The sequence below is a fragment of the Lagenorhynchus albirostris genome, chromosome 2 (assembly GCF_949774975.1).
Source record: "Lagenorhynchus albirostris chromosome 2, mLagAlb1.1, whole genome shotgun sequence".
NCBI classification, from domain to species: domain Eukaryota; kingdom Metazoa; phylum Chordata; class Mammalia; order Artiodactyla; family Delphinidae; genus Lagenorhynchus; species Lagenorhynchus albirostris.
Window position 1 is genome coordinate 128,147,144 of NC_083096.1, and position 27,164 is coordinate 128,174,307.

Here is a 27,164-nt window from a genome sequence, read left to right on the forward strand (position 1 = left end):
ATGGCTGAGTGGGATGAGGGAGGAAGACACATGGCACCGGGGGGAAGACTAAAAGTTCGGATTTAGACAGTTTGAGATAAAGATGCCCAAAGGATATCTGCGCCTGGATTCCTCCAAAGCAAGGCCTGGCACACAGATTTATGCACTGGTTGTTTATTTCAGAAGTGATCCCAGGGAACAGGAGTGAGAGACCGGGGAGGCTAATATAAGACAGGATGGAAAGTCAATCAAGGATGTGTATCGTGTTGGCCCCTCCATGGGACACTAGCACTGGATCCTCCCAGGGCTTCCTGGGGGAACTTACACTACATCTCAGGATTGGCCACCAAAGAGACAAAAGGGAGAAGCATTATCCACTGGTTCTTGTACCTCATTGGTCCAGGGCTTCTCCATGGAATGTTAATGCCCGCCCTCTGCCCCCATATCTGAGTTGCACATGTGTAAAGGTCAAGCACTTCCACAGGTGGCCGGGATGAATGAATAGGTGTCCAGGGGCATCAGAGAGGCTCCAAGGCAGGAAGCAAGGTGTAAGCTACTTGCTGAGGTCAGTCACTATGTGAACTAAATCAAAGCCAGGGCAGACTGCCTGCCAGAGCTGCTTCTAGACTTGGAGGTGAGACCAAGGGTCTGTGAGATGGTGCACAAGAGGCATCCAATTCATGAGACATCTAGGTGGGACTGTCCAGTGGGCAGATGCATAAATCATCTAACCACTTCCCTGGTGGTTAAGAATCCGCCTGCCAATGCAGGCGACACAGGTTCAAGCCCTGGTCTGGGAAGATCCCACATGCCGCGGAGTGGCTGGGCCCGTGAGCCATGGCCGCTGAGCCTGCGTGTCCGGAGCCTGTGCTCCGCAACGGGAGAGGCCACAGCAGTGAGAGGCCCACATACTGCAAAAAAAAAAAAAAAAAAAAAAAAAAGCGATGCACTTTTAGACTGGGGGAGCACATGAGCTAGAACTGGCCATTTTTCTTTTCCGACTGTGATCTTCACACCTGAGGATCACAGGAAGAGTCTGCTCTAGCACTTAGTTATTGCTATTAGTCAGTTAGTATTTATGAAGCCTCGTGAAAGTAACTGAGGACAATACAAGAGTGACTGTGATCCCGTCCCTGCTTGTCAGGAGCACTCAAGCTTAGAGCGTGGGAATTAGCTACACTCCAGAGGAAGTTAGAAACTGATCTGGGGTCCAGGAGTCTATTCATTCTTTCAACAAATTTGCTGAGGGTCTACGATTGGCCAGGCCTGATCTAGGTGCTGAGAATACATCAGACAACAAAACAGACCAAAATCTTGCTCTCGTGGACCTTATATCTTAACAAGATGTATTAGTCAGAAGGGTCTGCAAAGCATCAGGGGCTTAATCAAGCAATGCTTCATTTATTTCTCCTTCACACGAAGTCCACTGTGATTTTCCAGGGCAACTGTCCTCCAGGCAGTGATTCAGGGGCCCAGAAGGCTTCACCAACTCAGTCTGAGGTTCCTTGGTTGCTACGGCAGAGGAACAGAGGAGAGACGGGAACCTGCCATGGGCTGGTCAGTACAGCAGGAAACACCCACCACACTTTCCTTCAGGACTCGTCACATGGCCTCACCTAATGACACACAGGCAAGAAATCTGGAGGAGCAAATGGAATAATTGGTGAGCCCTATCATTTCTGCTCCTTGCGAGGAGACAGCCTATAGACATAATAAATAAAGAAGTTATACACTATATAAGAAGGTGGTTAAGTACCATGGGAGGAGAGCAGGGTAAGGTGGATGGGCAATGTCTGGGCTGGGGGGGAGCATTTTTAAAGAGGGTATTCATGGTAGGTTTCATTGAGAAGGTGGCATTTGAGCAAAGCCTTAAAGGAGGTGAGGGAGCCATTTGAATATCTGGGAGAAGAGTGGCCTCAGCAGAGGGAACAGTCTGTACAATGGCCCTAAGGCGGGAAGATGTCTTGGGGAGGAGACAGCAGTAGTAGGAAGTGAGGTCAGATGGGTAAGGGGTGGGGGGCGGACGGAGGAGAGGAACAGTGTACAGATTGGGTAGGGCCTTAGAGGCCATTTGTCAAAACTTCGAGGGGAAAGGAAGCTACTTACAGGATTGGAGCAAAAGAGCGTGAAGCTTTAACGTGACCCCTCTGGCTGCTCTTTGGAGAATAGGCTGTAGGGCAGGGAGGCTTCCGGGAAACAAGATAGAAGGCCGTGCTAGTCACCCAAGCGGGAGACAATGGTGGCTGGGGCCAGGAGGGTAGCACCGATGAGAAGCAGTTCAATCCTGGACATATTTGGAAGTCCGAGCCATGGGGCGGAGTTTCCGGAGCTTTTGTGCTTCATCAGCTCTGACTGTGTACGTCACAACAATCCAGAGTCCCCGAGGTGAAAGTGAGTCCGGGGGCGGGGAGAGCGAAGGTGGAGGGAGGGGTTAGGTAGGGAGTCCAGTGACAAGGCTGAGAACTAACTGGACTCTAAGCCACGCCCTTCCCTGCGCAGCGAGCCTGCGGAGGGATTTGCCTTACGAGCTCACGGAACCTGCTGACTGGATGGTCATGTCCATTTCCCACGAGATCCCAGCCCTGCAGTCTGGCCGCTTGTCAGTTATCACAGATACACGTTAAAGAGCAAGGCGAAGAGCCTGAGGTCTGCACAGTCAAGATGACCTTAAAAGCCAGGGTCAGAGTCAGAAAAGGAACGCTGGTGCCCTGCCTCCGGGCTTAGTGCAGCTGCTTCCTTCTCCTGCTCTTTTCTCTTTTACCCATTTTTACCAAGGTCAGAAGAATTGGGGCAGCGGGGAGAGACGATCAGAGCGAGTCTTTCCGACCTATCCTCTCATCCCACCTCACTCCTCTGCACTTGGCACAGGCTTTGGGAGTCCCCGCACCAGCAGAATGTTCAAGTCTAGCCCTGTGAGGTGGATGGAATGTATCAGGAAACACAGCAAAACAGCCGCAGTCTATGTAGTGGTTGGAGGTGAAAAGCAAAACTCTGGTATTAGAACTGGTTCCAGTCCTAGTTTTGTCACCAGTTATGGTACCTGGGACAGTTACTTTAGCTTCAGTAAGGTTCAGTTTCCCTATCTGAGAAATGGGGATAAAAGCTATGTCATAGAATTGTTATAACAGACATTATTATATGTAAAGTGTCTGGCTCAGAATAGGAGGATATGACAGATCCAGTACGTTGGTTCACTCAAAATCTTTTCTCAAACATCTTCTGCCTTCCTCTACTAGAGAGGGTAGAAGAGGGACAATACTCAAACTCCCAGCTCTTCTGTAGCTAGGGGTGGCCATAAAACCCAGTTATGGCCAATGGGATGTAGGTAGAAGTCCTTGACTTTTCCAAATAAAAAGTCAGGGCTTCCACGCAGCAAGTCCTTACTCTTCTCTCCACCTCCCTCCCCAACCTTCTTGCCTGGAACTCAACTGTGAGAGTGGAGGTACAGCAGCCATCTTGCAGTCATGAGGTAACAAGACAAGAATCATAAGCAAATGATGATGGGGTGGCAAGACAGAAAGCACTGGGTACTTGATGACATCGTGGAGCTTCTATTTTAGTCCATGGCTACCTGCCCAGAAATTTATTGTTGTGCGAGACAAATACCTCCTCACTGGTATTCACCAGTGTTTGGTGGGGTTTCTGCTATGTGAAGCAAACACAATATCAATAGCTATCATCATTATCATCTCTGTTCTCCTGCGTCTATCACAACTTCCAGTCACAGATTTAGATTTTATTATCTAATTGGGGAGTCAATTAGGGTTTATTAAATGAACCTCTAAGGTATCATTTCCCAGGGAGTATTCCAAGAAACATTGGTTCTTCCAGATATTAATAGGTGTTCTGAGAAAAGAAAACTCTCTACTGTCAAGTGAACAAATGGTGGTACCTGTCAGAGATATTTTAACAGTGATTTCAAGTCGATGTACTATCTGAGGGCTTTCCAAAGGATATGTGTAAAAAAAAATTATTTTAGAGAATCAGGTTCAGATCCTCAACTACCATAAGTACTCTTTGCAAAAATTAATATGTCTAAAGACTCCTTATTAGGGTTCCTCTCTCCCTCCTGTCTTTTCATCACGTCCATCTTCCCACCTTACAAGAGAAAGGTGCATCTCCCGCCCAGCCAGAAACTACCCTGTTGCATTGCACTAAAGTTGTAGAAAGCTCTGTGCCACAAAGAGACGATTCCGAATATTGCTACTTAACTGGATTCTAATGGCCAGGTCATCCTTTTGCAAGCCTTGTGGTTCCCAATTCTTTGCTTTCAACAGAATTGAAGGACACCCTAATTGAATTGTCAGCTGATAAATCATTAAAATCTTTTCTTAATGATGAATCACCATGTGATCTTCATTTTATATCTTTGAAATAGTGCAGACGTGAGTGGCAATGCTATTAAATCTATTTTCACCTACTTATTTATGTGAACACAGTTTCTCAATGCCTATATCTGTAAAAATAATAAATAGGAATAGAATGGATGCTGCACCCTGTCTCATTCTAGCAATAAATAACTCACCCATGGATACAAAAAACAATTGAGAAAAAGGGATACTCAGCTTATTAATGAATGCAATTCCAATAAAAATTTATTTTTACGTTTAATAATTTTGTATCATAATGAATTGTAATATTTGTCTGTTGTTTTGACTAATTCTGTGCTAATGATAACTAAGTCCAGAAGAAAAACTTTTACAACACTTTGTAGCCCTCGACTTACATTTGTGTGTGTGTGTGTGTGTGTATGTAGGTACAGAAGTATGGTAGAGTGACCAGTAAAGGCCTTTAAACATTTAAACATTATTTTAGAATAAAATTCTGTGGGGGGGACTTCCCTGGTGGTGCAGTGGTGAAGAATCTGCCTGCCAATGCAGGGGACATGGGTTCGAGCCCTGGCCCGGGAAGATCCGACAAGCCGCGGAGCAACGAAGCCCGTGCGCCACAACTACTGAGCCCGCGTGCCACAACTACTGAAGCCCACGCACCTAGAGCCCGTGCTCTGCAACAAGAGAAGCAACCACAGTGAGAAGCCTGCGAACCTCAACGAAGAGTAGCCCCCACTCGCTGCAACTAGAGAAAGCCCGCGTGCAGCAACCAAGACCCAATGCAGCCAAAAAATAAATAAATGAATGAATAAAAATTAAAAAAAAAATTCTGTGGGAAAAGTGGAAAGGAGAAAAATGGTGACCATGTGTATTAAAGAAAAGCTTGTTCATGTACTTTTAAACTAGATGGTGGTGGATATCAAATTCTCGTAGCCGGTGTCAAATTGCTGTGGTATTTAGAATTCCTTGGAAAATATTTAAGAGAGCAATGTAAGAGCTTTATTTTTAAATGGCAATATTTATAATGTCAGAAATCATATCCTTTGCAACTATTTAAACTTATTGTGAAACTTTTTAGATGTTTATTTTTAAAATGGATGGGGGTATACAGTTTTCAAAATTTTGGAGGAGTATACAGGCAAAAATTTGAAGATCACTGCCTTAGAGGATCTGCTTTCATGGATAGATTAAAATGCCAAGTATTAAGAATGATATTGTGGAACTAGTGCTTCTACAATCATTTATTCTTCTGAAAAAGGCTAATTATAATCACTGCCTTGCATATTATACTGTACCCAGCATCCTTTACACATAGATAATGCAAAGCTAAACTTTACTCCTCTCTCTCTCCCACTTAATCACAAAAGACAGCTGTTTGGAATCCAAAGTTATTAATCTATTAATAAGATTTCATCTAAATTGTGAGGACAAGAATGTAGTCTACAATCAAGTAGCTTAAAAGAGAAATACATTTGGAGGACAAAATACCAAAAAAAAAAAAAAGAAGATAGGATTCATAACAAAAAGCAAATTAAATATGTTGTCAGTGAGAGCTGAGTAGGAAAAATAGGCAGTGCCAAGGGGTGAGAGTTAACTGCTCTGCCCCAGCTGTCTTTTGAAGAATGTATTGTCTACTTTTATGGGATGCATATGTTGGGACCCAGTAGATCTAGAAAGAGATGGAAAAGGCAAAGAATAGCAATCAAGGACAATAAAGATCTGATTTTATTGAAAGGTCTAGATTCACTTTAAAGTAGTTAACTTATTAAAAGATTTATGTTTCTGTCTAAATAGAACAGGAAGTCAAATGGTAACCCAGGGGATGTTTTAGAGTCAAACCTCTCAGAAGAAGGGAATTACTTAGGGTGTATTAAGCATACATTAATATTTTTTTGAAGGGATATTTGTTTTGGTAAAGAATCTTTGGTGATCAAAATTCCTGCTTAGATTTCTTCCACTGTATAAAAGGAAAAATGGGATAAAAGTGAAGAAAATAAAACTTCAGATTATCACAACTATTGTAAGATGATAGAATTGTAGCTTGAATCAATTCTAATAACTAAAGCCAACTTTTGGTTAATAATCATAAGAGATGCTATGAATAATATTAACTCAATTTATTGGTTATTAACTAGTACTTATAACTGAATAAATTATTGTTTCATAACTAATTGTCAAGCTTCATTTAAGCCAAAAGTCCTAACATCTCCTCTGGTAGAGGTGTCAAAATGATCTAAAGACAGGAGAGATGTAGAAAAGACCTGACTGATTCACAGTAGGGACTCTTGACATCTGAAAATAAGGAGCCAAGAGAACAGGGCTGTTCTTGCCAGCCCACCCAGGAGAGAACAGAAGACCTGCTTTTAAGAAATCAAAACAACAACAAAACAATTCTCTCATTTTCAGTCCACTCCAACATCACATATCAAGTGTTAGTTATTTTGGTATGAAGAATAAGACTTTTCCCCAGTGAATTTGCTCCTTCTCCTGCATTGCCTTGCTCATTGTGAGTCCACAACCTGTACACCTGCACATGGCAGCCTTGATTCACCATCTACCATTCTCCCACACTAGAAACCTGGGAATCGTCCTTGGTTTCCTCTAATATTTCCTTCATCCACTTCTCTCCATCTATCTGTCTCCTAGCAAAGAACTCAAATATGTATGGAATAAATGACCTGATTTAATATGATCTATGATTGATCTCTTTCTTCAAGGAGTGCTCTGTGAAAAATGAGGAGATGGATACAAAAACCCCTTGCCCTTTAGCTCTTTGGGTGCCACCTCCTCCAGGAAGCCTTCCAGATCCCCTTCCACCAATCAGACTCGGGTATGTGACCCTCCTCTGATCTCCCAAAGCACCCTGTGCTTACATTTGCCGAAGAACTTATAATTCTGTTTTGCAACCATTAATTTACTTGCCTGAGTCCCCCACTAGTTAGGAACTTTTATACCTGGATCCCCAGTGCCTAGAAGAGTATCTGGTACAAAATACAAAGACAATGAATGTTGTTGAATGAATGAATGAATGATACAAGGAATAAGTGCAATAAGAGGTAGCCACAAATCAGTCCTATGGGGAGACATAGGAAAGAGCAGCTAATTCTGCTATTAGGGTGAGTCAAAATATGAGTTGGAGTTTCCCTAGTGAATAAGGCAAGGAAAGGTGTTATAAGCAGAAAGAATAGCATGAACAAAAGCATGTGGGCAAGAAAGCACATGAAATATTTAAGAAAATGGGAGCCTGGCAAAGCTCAAGAACAGCTTTGAGTGGGAGGAAATGGGGCAGATGTGGCTAGAAAAGTTGTTTTAAACAAGTTGTAAAAGATCTGGAAGAGATATCAAGGGGATTGAAAATTATAAAGTAGAAAGTCACTGAAGTTTTTAAGCAGAGTAATAACATGATCAGATCTCTAAAAGAGAAAAAAATACTTTGTTTCCTTTTTGGTAACTAAAAGCCATAGATCTACCTTCCTCCATCTTTATATTTCTTGCTACTTCATGAAAGTAAAAAAACAAAGCCCAGCTGAAGCAATTCCTTGCCTGGTCTGAACTAGGCACTTTTTTTTCTTTTCCTTGTTTTCTGACCAGTTGCTTGGTGAAGTGAGTGCATCATACAGCTGGGAAAACACGAGCTTCTCGAGTTTGTTTGGCTTCAGAGCTATGTGGGTGAGCGTGAGTCTGGGCAGTGTGTCAGCTCCTTCCTGAAAGTCTGGGTCAAGGAAGTCCACGACACAACCTTGTTTACTTGATTTTGCTTTCAGTGTTGAGAACACTGGTTCTGATGACTACAAAGGTGTATGTGGTCCCTGTTGGCTCACAAGCCTGCAATTCCTTTGAAAAGATGATCTGATTGGGACAACTGTGACCTTATTTTAATACCTCAGTTCCTTTTGAAATGCCCAGATGGAACTCGATGCTTTATTTTCCTAGTGGATTTTGTTCCTGGCTAACCATCATAGTTCAGTGGGTCATTGGGAATAATTCTTCGGGACTGAATAGCTGGGCTTGCAGATTTGGAGGTGGGGGACTCCCACTTTGAGGGACCAGTCTGCTAGCCCAGATATACGGAGTTACAGTTAATTGACAAATGTTCACTGAGTGCCTGCTTTGTGCCAAGCACTGGGATCCCAAGACAATGAAACAGTTTCTACCAGAGTCCAGTAACTAGACTGAAAACTCATCAAAGGTAAAGCCAATTCTTATTTCTCTTATATCTCCCAAACTGCCTAGTGCAGTTAACTCAAGGCAGAGCCTCAGTAGAAATGAAGGTCTTAAATAAACAGGTATATTTCAATTTTTCCCAAAAAATATTTACTAAGAACCTACTGTGGGCGAATATCATGTTAGGTAGTGGAGAGACAAAGATGCCTTTACCCCCAAACTGCTCCCGGTCTGGCGGGGAAGACAGACATTAAAACAATTATTCAGCCTATTTGAATCTGAGCCTCCAAGGAACCCCAAGGCCCCTAAAGAACCTTTTGCCACCTTGTCCCTCCTCTGGAACCCCCAGGCCTCCCTACAAAAAGGCTGGCCGGGATGCTGCCCAGCATAATGTCCAGTCTGATACTTTTGCCTTTTCAGCTGTTATTTTACTATCATTCCTACAGGCAGTAAATAGAGGCACAAGCCTCTCTTACTTGGGGCTCAGAGGAGGGAACAACTTGACAACATGACATGAGACGAGAGTCTGATTAGATCTAGAAGGGGATTATGCAATCTCCAGCAAAACCCAACACAGCAGGTGATGTTTTGTTTCAAGGAGTCTACTCAAACCAAAAAAAACCCCTACTCCCCCAAGCATGGGTTGTGCAATCCAGATAGAAGGGCACCTGACCATTATTTCATGTTGGAAATGATGGATTCCAGATACAGAAAATCATTTTGCAATGGTATTATAAACATTTTAATTTAAAAAGTTAATTTAAATAGTCATTTCTTCCGATTCTACACCCAACATTATCCACAAGCCTGGTTTTGTAGCCATCTTGGTTCAAATAATCTTGTTACCTGCTGAATCCTTACACTCACTCATGAGCCACAGTGATCCAGAAAACCTTCCAAGGACCAGTTTAAGAATCTCTAGAGCTAATCCTCCAGGCAGAGGAGAAAGGAATGCTTTTGTTTCCTTTTCATCCCTTGCAAAGCTGATATTTAGAGCCTAGAAATGGGGAACCTTCAACATTCTGAAAAACGGAAAAGAAAGAGATGGAGGGAGAGTGAGAAGGAGAAAGGAGGGAAAGAAAAAAGGAACGAAAGGGGGAGGGAGGGAAGAAAAGAGAAAGGGAGAGAAAAGAAGGAAAACCATTTACCCAATCCTCTCCTCAGATTTTCAAAATATAAATTCATAAAATCCTAAAGCTGAAAGGGCCAATTTCCCACTTGTAAAAGCATCAAACATCACCTGAGCCGGTTTTTCAGTAAGAACCACAATTATTCTACAGAAACATGTCAACAGTTCTCTGCTCAATTTTATGAGCAAAAAGCAATGAAGCAAATTACACTTGTCTGTGTTCTATAGAATTTGGCTTCTTAAAATTCAGGTGTTGGGGGCTTCCCTGGTGGCGCGGTGGTTGAGAGTCCACCTGCCGATGCAGGGGACATGGGTTAGTGCCCCGGTCCAGGAAGACCCCACATGCCGCGGAGCGGCTGGGCCCGTGAGCCATGGCCGCTCAGCCTGCACGTCTGGATCCTGTGCTCCGCAATGGGAGAGGCCACAACAGTGAGAGGCCCGTGTACCGCAAAAAAAAAAAAAAAAAAAAAATTCAGGTGTTGGACTGTTGAGCAGAACATGCTAGTTCCTTTGTTAATGCTTTTGTTTTTACCTCCTTTCACCCAAAGCAAGATTTCATAATTGGATTATTTAAAAATAAATTACTGGCACAAGACCAGACTAGTCTCTCGTCACTTTTCCAGCTTCATCTTTCTCCACTTCTTGCTGTGCCCACAAACTAGAGCTCTCGATTCCCATGCAGACACCACACCATTTCACCTCCAGGCATTACCCACATCCCCTCTCCACGGAATGGCCTCTCCTGCAGTTCTCCCTGCACGCATGGGCTTCTCCAGGATGACCTTCCTCCTTGCCCTTCCTTTGCGCTCCTCTCTCACGCTTAGTGCATCTTCACCATCCCACTTACCATCTGGCATTGTAAGGACCACATTGGTGCACACACCCCTCTCCCCCTCTCCCCATAGTCACCCAAACACGGTGACTATGCATCACTTATTTTTCACGCTCTTATGGCCTAGCATACTATCTGAAAATAGTAGGTACTGGTATCAGTTCTTTATTGCTGCCTAACAAATTGCCTCCAAACTTAGCAGCTTAAAGCAACAATATTGATAATCTCACTTTCTGTGGGTTAGGAATTCAGGTGCAGTTGCAGCTTAGTTGGGTGATTGTGGCCCAGGGTCGCTCACGAGGCCACAATCAAGGTGTCAGCCAGGCTGCCATCATCACAGGGGTTACTGCAGGAGGGCTCCGCTGCCTAACTTGCTCCTCAGGCTGTTGGCAGTCCTCAGAAGACCGACTTCCAAGCCAATCACATGGCTGTCCTGCAGGCTTTAGGTCCCTCTGGGCTGTCAACTGAAGATAGTATTTCCTTATCACATGAGGCTCTTCGCACAGTTACTCAAAACATGGCAGCTGGACACCCCCAGAGTAATGGCTGAGAGAGAGACAGAGACAGACAGAAAGACAGAGAGACAGAGAGTTCACGTGCGTTAGAGCACCTGAGCAAAATGGGAGTCTCTGTCTCTTTGTAACCTAATCTCAGAAGAGACATTCCATCACTTCTGCTGTGTTCTATTTGTTAGAGCCCAGTCACTAGGTCTAGCCCACGCTCAAGGGGAGTGGATTGAACAAAGACGTGAATACCAGGAGGTATCAGGGCCGACCATAGTGCTTAGTAAATATGTTGAACAAATAGATGCATCTCTCTAGTCAGAATGAGTTTTTCCCTCCCTGGAGATGTACAGCATTGAATCTGTTTATTAAGGAACACAGCACAATGTGTGTGACTTTTTAGCTGAGCATACGCTCATACGCATCAGTGGATTATAAGCAACTGCATAAAAACAGTGCCAAATATATGGCTGAAATGAAATAAATAATTATTGATCGGGTGAGTAAGGGCAAGAAAGGTTGACAGAGACTAGTATGTGTCCACCAATATTTGTTCTTCAGTAAAGGAATTGTCTTCCTTTTAGCTGGGCACATAGGTGTTCCACCGGAGACTATATTTCCCAGTGTACCTCACAACTAGAGATTGGCCATGTTACCAGTTTTTGGCAAGTGGGATATGAGTGGAAGACTGGGTGAGCACTTTTCTTCCTTTCTTCCCCTGCTGACTGGGGAAGACAGAGGTTTGGGTGGGTTCCTAAGAAAGAAGATAAACAATGAGGGTGGCAGGACCACCCTATCAGATAATTTCCCTATGGACTAATACCTGAAGCAGAACTAAACTTTTACCTTATAAAAGCTATGTGCTTTATACATATATATATTACTCAGCCATAAAAAAGAATGAAATAATGCCATTTGCAGCAACATGGATGGACCTAGAGATTATCATACTAAGTGAAGTAAGTCAGACAAAGACAAATATCATATGATATTACTTATACATGGAATCTAAAAAAAGTGATAAAAATGAACTTATTTACAAAACAGAAACAGACTCACAGACTTAGAAAACAAACTTATGGGTACCAAAGGGGAAAGGTGGTGGCAGGGGGAGAGATAAATTAGAAGGTTGGGATTAACACACACACATTACTATATAAAAAATAGATAATCAACAAGGACCTACTGTATAATACAGGGAACTCAATACTCTGTAATAACCTACATGGGAAAAGAATCTGAAAAAGAATAGATATATGTATATGTATAACTAAGTCACTCTGCTGTACACCTGAAAGTAACACAACATTGTAAATCAACTATACTCCAATATAAAATAAAAATAAAATAAAAACAATGTACTTTAGGGTCTTGCTGTTATATCAGTACAGGCTATTACCTGTCTGGTACAGAGTCTTTAAAAAATCCAAAAAGAAGTCTCCCACGACCCCGTCCCCTACCCCAGAGCTTGCCCCATGCTTTAAGCATGCTCTAGGAACTCCACAAATATTTCTTAGATCAAATTGTGCCCGAAGGCCCACTGGGCTGTGCTGGTGAATAAGAGAGGAGTGTTAAGGTCACCACCTTTCCCTATAGTCAGGCAAGTACAGGCTTCTTGGGTCAACTCTTGTAAAATCCAGGGGCTATGAGGCTTCTCAGTGAAGCAGCTAGAGCAGCATGGAGTAGCCTGAACTTTCAAAGGTCGGAGGCAGAAAGCCAGCAGGGAGAGGCTTACGTCAAAATGGATTCTTCTCAAGGAAAATCTGTCCAGATTGAGGTTTCCTCACAGGATGTTGATTTGCTTTCCCCAAAAGGAGAAGAGTTCTCAGCCCAGCTCCTGCAGAGGGCCAGGCCAGCAGCTCCTCCAAACCCCACAGCCATCAAGGGCAGGTGTCCCACTGGGTAGCAGCGGCACTGTCAGCCTTGCTCCCCCCTCTGCTCTTGGAGAGCCAGCCAGCTCTCCCATCCTGGAGGAACAGGGCCTCTGCCTTAATCTGGAGCTGGAAAGGATCCGTGGCCTCGAACTGAATGTTTTTGTTCGGTTTGTGTTCTTTTACAGTATATGGACAGAAGGCTCCAACCAACACCATCCGCAGATGCCAAAATAAAATGCTCACCTAGCCAAATCATCTCTGCTGAGGCTGGCTCAGGGAGATGACAAACCCTTGTTAAAATACAGGAAGGGGAGAGGAAGGAAGTGGGATACACTTGCCTGGATTGAAAATCTGTTAATAAGATAGCTGTGTGCCAAGCGTAGAGTAATTTGAAGCTATTTCTCTTTTATGGGAAGGCAAATTGGAGAAACCAGAAGAGGAAGAAGGGCTGAGGAACTTCAGGTTGAAGTCTACAGATTCAATGGTCTTGGAACATGGGGAAGCCTTAAAGAAGCATTCAGGGTGCTAAAGATGAGGACCAGGTCCATTACCGAAGGTGATTCCGAGTGGGCAGATGTTTTCATGCTGTTGTTCTCAGAGGACGGAGACAGTCAATCCGACCGAAGGGTGGTTTTATGCAAGGGGACTGAAGGGACTCACCCTTGAAGGATGATTAAGGTTCTCCAGGTGGTCACTGGCATGCAGTGGAGGGCATGTCAGGCAGGGAGAGGCTTGAACCACACTCCAGAGGTCTCAAAGGGCAAGGTGTGTTTCTGGAATTCCCCATAACCTAAGAAGGTAGAATCATAGGACACCTGAAGTAAGTCTTTGATAAGAAAGAATAGAGATGACTTCAATTAAAAATATGGAGACTATATATAAAATAGATAATGAATAAGGACCTACTGTATAGCACAGGGAATTCTACTCAATACTCTGTAATGACCTACGTGGGAAAAGAATCTAAAAGAAAAGAGTGGATATATGTGTATGTATAGGTATAGGTATAACTGATTCACTTTGCTGTACAGCAGAAACTAACACAACATTGTAAATCAACTATATTCCAATAAAATTTTTTTAATGTTAAAAAATATGGAGAAAATAGTGCAAAGGAGATGGGAGGGGATGAGGAAGGGTTAATAGAGCAGAGAGAAAAGAGAGACGGAATCCATTCCCTAGGATCCAGCTATAACAGGAGTAGGTTCAGCAAAATGGTTGTAAAACTTGGTGGTTTAAAAGTCACAGGCTCTTGAGTCAGCCACTGCATTAGTGTCCTTGGGCTGCTGTAACTACGTACCACACACTGGTGGCTTAACCATCAGAAACTTATTTTCTCGCCGTTCCAGAGGCTAGAAGTCCAAGATCAAAGTGTTGGCAAGGTTGGTTCCTTTTCAGGCCTGTGAGGGAGAATCTGTTCCATGTCCCTCTCCTAGTGGTGGTTGGCTGTCAATCTTTGGTGTCTCTTGGCTTGCAGCACCCTGTTCCCTGTCTTCACTGTCACACAGCATTCTCCGGGTGTCCATGCCTGTGTTTGTGTCCAAATTTCCCCCTTTATAAGGACACAGGCATTTGGATCAGGCCCACCTTAATGACCTCATTTTAACTTGATTACCTCTGTAGAGACACTCTCTCCAAATCAGGTAACATTCACAGGTACTGGGAGTTAGGACTTCAACATCTTTGCAGGGATGGGGCACTCAATTTAGCCTATCACAGCCATCTAGGTTTGAATCCCAATTCTGACACCTCACTGGCCGGGTGGTCTTACAGAAACTCTTATTAGCCCCACTTTATGGGACTGAGAGCATCCTCGGTGCAAAGATGAGCACGAAGTAAGCGCCTGACCAGCATCAGTGGTTACCACTGCACGCCCTGAAGGACCACATACGCAAGTCAAGCCCTGGCATCCTTCTACTTCAGGAATGGAGACTGAGGGGCCACAGACAGGCCCCTATTTTACTCAGTACTTCCCCTCCACCTCCACTGCCTATCCTAGTGCCTGGAATCTTAGGGGCTCAGTAAATACTTTCTGCAGTTTATGACTCTCTAACTCAGTTTAAATTTTGAGCCACTGTACCCCCAGGGTGACAGTAACAGAACCGATCAATCTGGGGTTTCCCTCTCCTTTTTCTTGGGATTGTGGCTCCATTTCAGTGAATCCCATGGTGCCGGGACTCAGGACAGAGGCGTGGGAGCTCGTTGTTGTCTCACTGGTCCACCAGGCCTCTGAAGAGGCTCGGTTGGTCCTGGTTGGTCCTACAGCAGCAGTCTGCACAGGCCTTGGTCCCATCTGAACACCCCGGCCTCTCCCATGCCCGGCCACCATGTTTCCTCCATACCAGCCCAGAACACAGAAGTCTTTCTGAGTCTGTCTGAGGCTTCATCTCTGCAGCCACCCACTCATGGGGACTCCGTTTCCCCCAGGCAGAGCACTCCTGCCCCTGGGCTCCCCAAAGTTTCCTGAGGACATGCAGCCCCCCGACTCTGCCTCCTGGGAACCCCCCCCACCAAGACCCTCATTAACCCTCCCTCTACCGTCCCAAAACCAGCTGGACTGGAGGAATCTTTCCTCTCTCTTTACTGTATTGTCCACAGGCATTTTGGGGATAGCCCCCCATCTTCTCTGTCCACTGAAGAACTCGGGTTTGGAAAGCAAAGCCAGGAAGAGACCTGCAGCCTTCCTCCCCACTCACCCTCCCAGGCATGGACCCAGACCAGTCTATTGACTCAAGGGGGAAATACCAGGAAAGGGGGAAAAAAATAAGTTAAGATTGAAAAAATATTATCCAAGCTTGTTTGGGTGAATCAATAAATGAATACATGGCACGGGCCCACAGAGCTTGGGGGAGATCCTAGGCCAGCTTCATGAAAATCCTCTCTCCTGAGGCTCCACTGAGGCCTCTGTTCCCAACGAGAGGGCCCAAACCCCCTCACAACTCTCCCACCCAGAGGTCTCAGCTCAGGGCTGAAGCTTCTACGGTTGAGGTGCTGCCTGGCCACGTGCCTCAGGTGGAATCACAGGTTTCTTCCCCGCTGTGCCCAAGTGTGGCTGGCAGTTCTGATGAGCACTTAGCCCTGCTGCCTGGTATTATTACAGTTAATATTTGACATGGCTGACCTCCCTGCTACCTGGAACCGGTTCTTACTCAACCTATGCAGCCAAGTGAAAGTCTTGCCACTTGCTACCCAGGTGACCCTCTCCCAGCCTCATTTTCCTCATAGGTAAAATGGGGATAAGAACTCCCACCTGCTGGATTGCTGTGAGGATTAAGTAACGTTACCTAAATAAAGCCCCAAGCCCATGGCCCTCTAGGCGATGTCTGCTGCTGCGAATCACTGTGGTTGTGGCTATGGCTGGCTTGACCGGGCTCTCCTGTACCTCACCTGTGCGGAGAGCGAGGGACGGTCAGGCTACCAGTGTTACCACAGCACAAGGGGCCCTGCCTGTGGACTTCACCCAACAGAAGGGCCATCCCTAAAACCCACTCATGCCTTAAACCACCCCAGATTAAGATCAGCGTTGATCCACTCAATAGCTAAGCCCTTATGAAACATCAACTATGAGCCTGGCACTTGCATACATCTGAAAAAGGGCTCCACAGGGAGATAGATACACATGGGCAGAATAATAATGAAATGAGCTAAAACAACTGGGTTTAAATGGAGGGAAATGATTTGTTTGCTTGTGGTCATTGATTTATTCATACCACCTTCGGAGCCTCTTGTGTTTCCAAAAAGGATGTAAGGAGGCCTGGGAGAAATAAGGAACTTTACCCAGGAAGTCGTCTGTGAGCTTGGCCTGGAAGATTGTCACTGGATAGCAGTGAGAACAGAGATACTCTGGAAGCAGCAAGTGCAGGGACGTGGCTGTGTGGACACGCCAGGCCCAAGATGCTACTTTTCCCGGGAAGGAAGCAGAGTGCTCATCCTCAGATATCCACACGCCTTCTCCCTCACCTCCTTCAGGTTTCTGCTCAAATGTCACGTTCTCTACCAGGCCTTCCGAAATCACCAGTGGCATGCTGGAGCCGGCAAGTACCAGCTCAGAAGAGCTGACTTAAATATTCAGGAAACTTGCAAGCTGGTTAGTATACACGGTGATTAATGAGAATTAAATTATGTAGATGTATAATTAAATGAATTGTATTCGAAATCAAGATTTAAAATATCCAAACTCATCACTTCTTAATATTTTTTGGCTCATTTATGCCAACAAACAGTATTCTTTACATATATATATATATATATATATACATATATATATTCTTTTTCAGATTCTTTTCCATTATATTGAATATAGTTGCCTGTGCTATACAGAGGCCCTTGTTGTTCATCTATTTTGTATAGAGGAGTCATCACTTATTAACTATTTTACTATTATCTCTACTCAAAGTTATTTATATCTACTATATTGGTTTGGTAGAAATTGTGTATAATATTGTACTACTGTGCACTTCTTCCCAATTTCGTGTTTAATGATGTCACATTCATAGCATGCAATCTGCCATGACAAGAATATTTACACCAATGAAATTGGCCATCGCTACAAATCAGGACTTTTTCCACCCGGAAAGCCAGGTATTAGACATTTCCCAGCACCCCGCTGCTGGCCACCTTCCCGCTTCCCACTCCCAGCCGCATTTGCTCTGATTTGTTGTTTCCATAGCCCGTACTACTTTTTAACATGTTGCACAATTTGCTCGGTATCATTATTTTCTATCTCACCACGTCAGAAGTAACCTCCATGAGGGCAAGGATTTTTCTTCTATTGTGTCCTTCACGTATTTCCACACCCAAAGGGTGCCTGCCACCTGGCTGGTGCTCACTAAATCTGTATTAAATAATGCTGGTGAATGCTGGACTCACCGTGGGGTAAGATGGGTGGGCATGGGGCTGTGGATGGGGCAGGAGCCCCTTCTACCTCTCTGCCTTCGCCCAGCAGCACACAGCCAGCTGTTTTCCTGAAACTCAGGCTGACCTGAGTTTCGGAAGCTCTCTTTCCCTCCCTCCATCCCTGCAGTCCCTGTGCTGCCTGCAGCCTGAGGTGTGTCTTATGTAAATGTGTCCCCCAAGGGCCCAAGTCTGAGGATTCCCCCCCCCCCCCCCCCCCCCCCCCCCCCCCCGCCAGCTCTAGTCACAGGCCAGAAGGTGCTCAGCACATGTTCCTTAGTGCTCTGGAGACCAGCGCTTTGCTATCTCTAGGGCCGTGGTTCCCAAGTGGCCCCAGGCCAGCAGCATCAGTAGCACCTCATTGGAAATGCAAATTCTGGGGCCCCACCCCAGACATTTTGAGTCAGAAGTTCTGGGGATGTGGCTGTCTTAGTTCGTCCAGGCTGCTAGAGCAAAATACCACAGCCTGGGTGGCTTATGAACAACAGGAATTTATTTCTTAGTTCTGGAGGCTGGAAGTCTGAGATCAGGGTGCCAGCGTGGTGGGGTGAGGTCACAGACATTTCACTGCATCCTCATGTGATGGAAGTGGCAAGGGAGCTCTCTGGGGTCTCTTTTATGAAAGCACGAATCCCATTCATGATGGCTCTGCTCTCAGGACCTAATTGCCTCCCAAAGGCCCCACCTCCTGATACCAAGAGGGTTAGGTTTCAACATATGAACTTTGGGGAAACACATTCCAACCCTAGCAGAGGCCCAGCGATTTGTGTTTCCAAGATTCCAATGCAGTGGCTTGAGGACCACTGATCTAAGCCTGAGTTCTCTAAAGCAGTGGTTTTCAAATGGAGCTATGTTTTCATCTGCCCTCCTCCCCACCGAGGGGACATTAGGCGTGTCTGGAGACATGTTTGGTCAACAAACTCTGAGGGTCGGGGTTCTACTGGCATCCAGTGGGTAGAAGCCAGGGATGCTGCCCACCCTCCTACAATGCACAGGCCAGTCCTCCACAACAAGAATTATCTGCCCAAAAGGTCAATTGTGCGGGGGTGGAGAACACTGCTCTAAGGTAGCCTCACTCCCCCATATCCATCCAGCCCTCCTTTGCTTCTTTCCTATCACATGTTCCTAGCACCCAGCAGCTGATTAAAACCAAGATGCCAGCCTCTGACAGGCATCTGTGAGGAAGACAGATGGGACTGGGGACCTGCTTCATGCAGAGTCCCTGCACCAAGGAATACAAGCACTGCAGCTGACCTTTACAACCCAGCATGTAAGTGTTATGATCAGAGAACTATCAAGGAGATGCTCCCAACCCGAGCTTGGAGCATCAGGGAGGACTTCCTGGAGAAAGTGGCTTCTGTGCTGAGACTTAGAGTTAGGATTCATCAGGGAGGGATGGATGGGGGATAGCTTTCCTTACGGAGAACTTACTATGTTTCAGTCACTATGCTGTGTGTTTTATTATCTCATTTCATCCCTGAAACACTCTCCAAGGTTGATACTATTATTATCTCCATTTTATAGATGGGGACACTGAGGTCCAGCTACACTAAATAACTTGCCTAAAGCCACAGAGCTGGGAAACATTGAAGCAGGGATTTGAATCCAGGTCTGTAGATTTTAAAGCCTGATAGGAGGTGATTGCCTGACAGAGGGCAAAGAAGGTAGACTGGAAATTTTTTAAAAAAACACCACTAACTCTCGTGTTAAGGGGTGAACTGTGTCCCTCCCACTGCCCCAAATTCATATGCTGAGGTCCCAACGACCTCTAGTACCTAGAGAATGTGACTGTATTTGGAGATAAGGTCTTTAAAGAGGTGATTTAGCTAAAATGTGACCATTAAGGTGGGCCCTAATCCAATATGACGGGTGTCCTTATAAGAAGTAGAAACCTGGACACAGAAAGGGACATCAGGGACATGCATGCACAGGAAAGACCCCGTGAGGACACAGCAAGGCAGTCGTGCACAAGCCAAGGAGAGAGACCTCAGAAGAAACCAAACCTGCTGACACCTTGATCTTGGACTTCCAGAACTGTGAGAAAATGAATTCTTTTGTTTAGGCCCCCCAGTCTTCTGTGCCGGCAGCCCGAGCAAACTAATACACCTTGTTTCCTCTCTGGGGACATTGCTTTGAGGGTGAGAAAACTTAAGGCATGTTAAATCTTTTTGTGTTTTCTGTTGTAAGATAAAAGAGAATGAGAAATCTAGGTCTGTGTCCCCTTCTCTTCCCAACCTGACCCATGCGTCCCCTGCCACAGGGACATCTGTTCAACCAAAGCGGCTAGGAGACACTTTCTCTCCCTGGCTTTTGTTAAGAGCCAACATTCATTCATTGAGGAGATTGTGCAGAGCGTCCTAGCAGGGGAGGAGAGCTGGGAGGGTCTTAAGTGGCAGAGGCAGATTCTCTGAGGTGAAGAGGTGATAGAGATCTGAGGGTGCCACCCAGGGGGACCCAAGCCCATTTCCTTGCAGTACCACAGGGAGTGGCCATTGGGCAGCTGACACGGCAGACCAGGCCTAAATTCTCATGCAACAGAGCACTGGCACCTCAAGGCATAGATCACGGACGTCTCAGCCGCAGCCAGGGTAGACCCAAGACTGTAGACAGGGACCGCTAGGAAGTTTTCTTTCCGGTTGTGAGCCCTAGAACTTATACTGCTTCTGAAGGATGTGGGGTGCAGTCAGCACCAACACAAGCTGAGATCGAGTCTTCCATCAGCCCAGAGGGATGGAGGGCCCGAGTTAGACTGAGATGAACTTAAATGTGATATTTTTGCACATCCAAACTTGTGCGTTAAGATCCAAACCGACTAAGCTTTATTTTCAGAATTGGGATAGAGAAAAGCAGGGCAGAAGCCAATTCAAGGCAAACTGAAAACACTTCTGTCAGCAGGAGAGACAGTGAGCCAGAGGGGAGGAGTAAGCGACCCAGTGTTTTTCTTCTGGCTCTGCCGCTGTCTCCTGGCTCTGTTTTGTCTCCTGACTAGACCTAATTACGCTTGTCATCCGCATCAGAAGGATGGGGCTAAGATTAACAAGTTAATGTGGGTAAAAGCTCTTGGAGCTCAGTAGATGAAAGGAGATCTAATTAGCAAGGCCAGCAATGACCGCAGGCAGGCTGGCCAGGGTGGGCTCCACCCCTGTACTCACCAGAGAGCTGGTTATAGCTCCTGGGAGGGGCTTCTGCAAATTCCACCCAAGCCTTCAGCACTGAGAGAACTTTCTGCACTTTCTTTTCTTTTCTTTTTTTTTTTTTGAATTTTATTTACTTTTTTTATACAGCAGTTTCTTATTAGTTACCTATTTTATACATATTAGTGTATACGTGTCAATCCCAATCTCCTAAATCATCCCACCCCCACCTCCCCACCACTTTCCCCCCTTGGTGTCCATACGTTTGTTCTCTACATCTGTGTCTCTATTTCTGCCTTGCAAACCGGTTCATCTGTACCATTCACACTTTCCTTCAGCCCTAGAATTCTGTGACTCTTCATGGGTAGAGGCAAAAATGTGTGCACCTCTCTAAACTGACTGAGACCAGGAAAAGGTACAACTCTCATCCTTTTTTTCCCTCAACATGGGCTGATCTGCCTGAACAGGCGTTAATGATTGCAGAGAGGTCGAGTGAGTTCTGTGAGGGGCATCAGAGGGGTGTGGGTTCAATCCCCATTGCCATTTACTAGATACGAGCATTTTGGCAAAACACTCAATACCCTCGAGGCTCCGGTTCTTCCCTTGCCCAAATGAGGATAATACTTCCTACCTCAGAGTTGCGAGGCTTAGATTTGTTCATGCTGGACCCAAATAAGTGCATTTTAAAAAATTAAAGTTAATAATAGTGGTGCCTGGAACATAATAGCTGCTTGAAATATTGGTTGGAGTTAACTCTTTCATTCAACAAAAACTTGTTGAATTATCTATTACGGGCCAGGGAGAATGGGCATTGTATATCCTGGGTGTACAATGATGAGCCCCAGAGACGACTCTGCCCTCACAGAGCGGATGTGTGTATCAGACAGTAACCTCCATAAACTCTCAAATCTTCCCCCAGTGCCTTGCTTCTACTCTTAAAAGGCATCACTTGAGAACTTTTTTAAATTAAAAAAAAATCCTAAAACCGGCTCACAGGTATATCTGCCTGAAAGAAAAAGACAATTGATTCTACCCTAAGAATTAAAGGGGACGATTACTTTAAAATACCCCAAATTACCCAAGAATTTTTAAGTGCAAATGCTGGAGCAAACCTTGTAACCTTTCCCCTTCAGCTGCATGATGTGTTACCCAGAGTTTCACCTGTTATGTAAATGGAAGCCTGGCAGGCTTGGAAATGGGGGAAGAGTTTGTCCTTTGACTGTGAAAAGGACTGGTTCCCACTGGTCTCTCTCCTTCTGGGCACTCACTTATCACCATTGCTGCAGAGCACAGGTCTGTGTAAATATTTAGTTAATGGCTATCTCCCCCACTGGCCAGTGACCTGCAGGAGGGTAGTGACCCTGATTGGGGTTCCTGGTTGAACCTCCTGGGCCTGGTGCTACCTTGTACACCTGGGCTCGGGGCAGGCAGTATTCCCTGAAGTTCTCCTGCAGGATCCTTATGAACTGGTACTCTTATCAGGTACTTTTTGCACATATAGAGTAATGTGGCATGGGAGGATTGCTGACTTGCTAGCAATTCTACAGCTAGGGAGGGGCAGAGCCACGAATCAGAGCATACAGGCACGCTCACCCACTCCACCATGCTGACAGATATTAGGTGGACATGTGTAGGATGGGAGGAGGGGTGTGAGGGCTGTCTGGAGAGCTGGGTGCTCAGGTGCAGCAGGGCCCAAGAACATTATGTGGTGCAGGCTAGTCTCTACCCATTAGCTGAACAACCTTAGGAAAGTTACCTCGTATTTCGAAGCCTCAGTTTCCTGTTTGCATAATGGCAATTTAAAAACACAAACCAGGGGCTTCCCTGGTGGCGCAGTTGTTGAGAATCTGCCTGCTAATGCAGGGGACACGGGTTCGAGCCCTGGTCTGGGAAGATCCCACTTGCCGCAGAGCAACTAGGCCCGTGAGCCACAATTACTGAGCCTGCGCTCCGCAACAAGAGAGGCCACGACAGTGAGAGGCCCGCGCACCGTGATGAAGAGTGGCCCCCGCTTGCCACAACTAGAGAAAACCCTCGCACAGAAACGAAGACCCAACACAGCCAAAAATAAATAAATAAATAATTTTTTAAAAAAACAAAAAAAACCCCCAGCAAATCACAAGCAAATGAGATACTACCTCACATTCTTTGGGATGACTACTATTAAAAAAAAAAAAAGGACAAAGAAAAAGTATTGGCAAGGATGTGGAGAACTTGGAAATTTTGTGCACTGCCAGTGGGAATGGTGCAGCCACTATGGAAAACAGTTTGGCATTTCCTCAAAAAATTAAAAATAGAATGACCATATGATCCAGCATTTCCACTTCTGAGTATATACCCAAAAGAATTGAAAGCAGGCTCTCAAAAAGATATCTGTACACCTATGTTCATAGCAGCATTATTCACAAGAGCCAAGAGGTAAAAGCAACCCAAGCGTCCATCAAAGATGAGTGGATAAACAAGATGTGGTCTATACATACAATGGAATATCATTCAGCCTTACAAAGGAAAGAAATTCTGACACACACTACAACATGGATGAAAACTCAGTACACTATGCTAATTGAAATAAGCCGGTCACAAAAAACTAATACCATATCATCCCATTTATATAAGGTACATATAGTAGTCAAATTCATAGAGACAGAAAGTAGAAGAGTGGTTGCCAGGGGCAGGGGACAGAGGATGGGGCATTGTTTAGTGGGTACAGAGGTTCCGTTTTGCAAGATGAAAAGAGTCCTGGACATCTACAGTGTGAGTGTCCTTAACACTACTGGTCTGTACACGTAAAAATGGTCAAGAAGGTAAATTTTATTTTATGTGTATCTTACCACAATTTTAAAAAGAAAGAAAGAAAACAGAAACAAGCCTGGGAATCTACCTGGGAGGAGTAGATGAGATAGAGTCTAGCACGTCAACCATCTGGAATGAAGAGGTTAAGGGCCCAGATACCTTAGGATCTCCCTCAGACTGCATTTTAAGAGAGAGTTTCTATACTTTTAGCCCTAAAGAAGTGACGAGCACTGCAAGACTTTCATCCGGTGTGGCGGGCCACACAGAGAGGTTTATTGTTGGTGGTTGTTTGGTTGTTTTTTTTAAAGCAGAGAGGACTTTGGGGGCAACTGCCAATTACAAAGCAGACACCTCTCACCATCCGCAGCCCACAGGCCTAGGGCGGGTTTGGAACTAGCCTCCAGACAGGGTAGGGCAAGCACAGGGCCTGACGGGGTGAGGTCCCATTTTTATGTCTCTGCCAGACACTGGTGCCAGGTTGCTACCAGCTGCCGGCATCTTTCAGTGCTGCCAATAAAAGTTTCAGCAACACTCACCGAGCCAGAACTGCCAGGCCTAGTGCCCCGGTCAGCACCCAGCACAGCCGTCTGCACTGACGCTGCACTGTCTCTCTCTGCAGAGCAGGAACAATAGATTCCATTTACAGAGCCCTGGTGTTTTGCATATATGATCTCATTTAATCTTTACAGCAACTCAATAGGGTGTTATTATATTCACTTTTTAGGTGTGCAAACTGAAGTTCAGAGAGGTAAAGTGACTTGCCCAAACTAGTAGGTGGAAGAAACTAGACTTAAACTTAGGTCTAGGGACTTCCCTGGTAGCGCAGTGGTTAAGAATCCGCCTGCCAATGCAGGGAACACGGGTTCGAAGCCTGGTCCGGGAAGATCCCACATGCAGCGGAGCAACTAAGCCCGTGCGCCACAACTACTGAGCCTGCACTGTAGAGCCCGTGAGCACCACTACTGAGCTCACGTGCCGCAACTACTGAAGCCCGTGCGCCTAGAGCCCATGCTCCACAACAAAAGAAGCCACTGCAATGAGAAGCCCATGCACGACAACGAAGAGTAGCCCCCGCTTGCCGCAACTAGAGAAAGCCCACGTGCAGCAATGACCCAACGCAGCCAAAAATAAATAAATAAATAAATTTTTAAAAAGCTAAAGAAATGGCCAAAAAAAAAAAGAATCCTAACCAGTTTCACTGCTTTCAGTCTAAATCCTCTCCACAACAACACCTACAAATCTATTCTTTTAGATTGACTAAATAGTTTTAAAAATTATTTTTATCTCTTTACTAGATAGGAAATTATGCACTTTTTGTTTTAATGGTTATCTTTAAAATTTTAACATGCTTACTTAACAGTGTCTAAAGTTTATTAATATTTTTAACTTCTCAATATTAAAAAAACTTAAAATGCTTATATTTAATCACTCCCCTTCCATCTTGATATTGTTACCAATATTTTATTTCACCTTGTTTTGCTACCAGAAATTAGTAATTACTCATTTTTTAAAATATATATCCAAAAAAGATAAATAAATTAAATAATTAATTTAAAAAACTAAACTTAGGTCTGTCCAAAGCTGCCATCCATTTCATTATGCTACATTGGAACAGTGTGAATGAATGGATGGATGAGTGAATGAATAGATGAATGAAAGAAAACTGTAGGGGTTATTTCCAAATGTCTTTCAGCTGAGGATTTCAAAGCACTTCTCAAGAATTCAACAGTGATTTGTTGAATATCTACTCTGCAGGCACCTCAGAGCGCTGGATTTATAAAGTCAGGCCATGGTTGTCCTTGTCCTCAGGGAGCTTGCAGCCAGCTAGAGAGACAAACGTGTGATAACTAGTAATAGCTAATATTTATCGACATTGCTGGGCTAGCTTTCACAGGGGTTATTTTATTCAATCCATACCAAAAATAGCCTATGAAGGAGGAACTGTTATAACTCCATTTTTCAGATGAGGAGACTGAGGCTTTGATGGGCTAATAAACTTATTTCTGGTCCTATAACTCAAGGCTACTCAAACGATTGTCCTTGGCCCCAACTGCTTATCAGTGATCAGCTACAAAATTAGTACAGAAATAGAGTATTAGTGTATTTTATCAATCTAATAGAGCAATTTTATGTCTGCTGAATAAAATACTTTTTAAAAGTTGGTCTTGTATTTCATATATTCATTTCTTTTTATTTCATCTCATTTGTAATGAATTCCCCTCAGTATTTGAGGAGAATTGGCTCTATGACCCCCAAAGATACCAAAATCCACAGTTGCTCAAGTGCCTTATATAAAATGGTGTAGTATTTGCATATAACCTACACACAACCTCCCATAAATCATTTCTAGACACCTAATACATGTAAATGCTATGTAAGTAGTTGTAAATACAATGTAAATGCTATGTAAATACTTGCTGGCATGTTGTAAATTCAAGTTTTGCTTTTCGGAAATTTCTGGAATTTTTTTTCAAATATATTTGATTCACAGTTGGTTGAAACTACAGATGCAGAACCCACAAATACAGAGGGCCAACTGTACTTCATTTCATTCTATTTTACAAAAGCACTGATCTACTATGCACTGAGAAAAAACAACTGCTCCTTTGCCAGAGGTAGCTGGAGAAGCAATGAAACAGTTAAGCAGTAGCAGACGTGGGATTTGACTTGTGCGGTCTAACTTCATAGCCTATGCTTGTCCTCAGGGTTGAAAGATGGCTGCCGCGCCTCCAGGCTCTGTATCTGCATTCCAAGGAAGAGAAAGGAAAGAGAAAGGGAAAAGGCACATGCCAGCTAAGTCACATGGCTCCTTATCGTTTGTCTGTCAGGCCAAATTTATTCCCTAACTCATGGCCTTTGTTCTTCGTATTTCTCCTCTCCAGATATCCACATGGCTTGCTCCTTCACTTCATTTCCCATCTGCATTTGAATGTCACCTCCTAAGAGAAGAGGCTGTCTCTGGCCGACCTGTCTAAAATAAGGCCACTGTCCATTCACTCCCTAGCTCTGTGCTGTCCAATACCATAACCACCTGTGCCTAGTGAGCACTTGAAATGTGGTTGGTCCAAACTGAGATGAGCTGGAAGTGTAAAATACACACCGGATTCAAAGGCTGTTTAAAAAATAGAATTTAAGAATCTCATTAATAACTTTCATGTTTACTACATGCTGAAATTATAATATTTTGAACATACTGTACTAGGTTAAATAAAATATGTCATTAAAAATGAATATCAGGGCTTCCCTGGGGGCGCAGTGGTTGAGAGTTCACCTGCCGATGCAGGGGACACGGGTTCGTGCCCCGGTCCGGGAGGATCCCACATGCCGTGGAGCGGCTGGGCCCGTGAGCCATGGCCGCTGAGCCTGCGCATCCGGAGCCTGTGCTCCGCAATGGGAGAGGCCACAGCAGTGAGAGGCCCGTGTAACGCAAAAAAAAAAAAAAAAAAAAAAAATGAATATCACCTGTTTCTCTTTACTCTTTTAAATGTGACTACTAGGAAATTTGAAATTGCAAATTGTAAACATGTGGCTT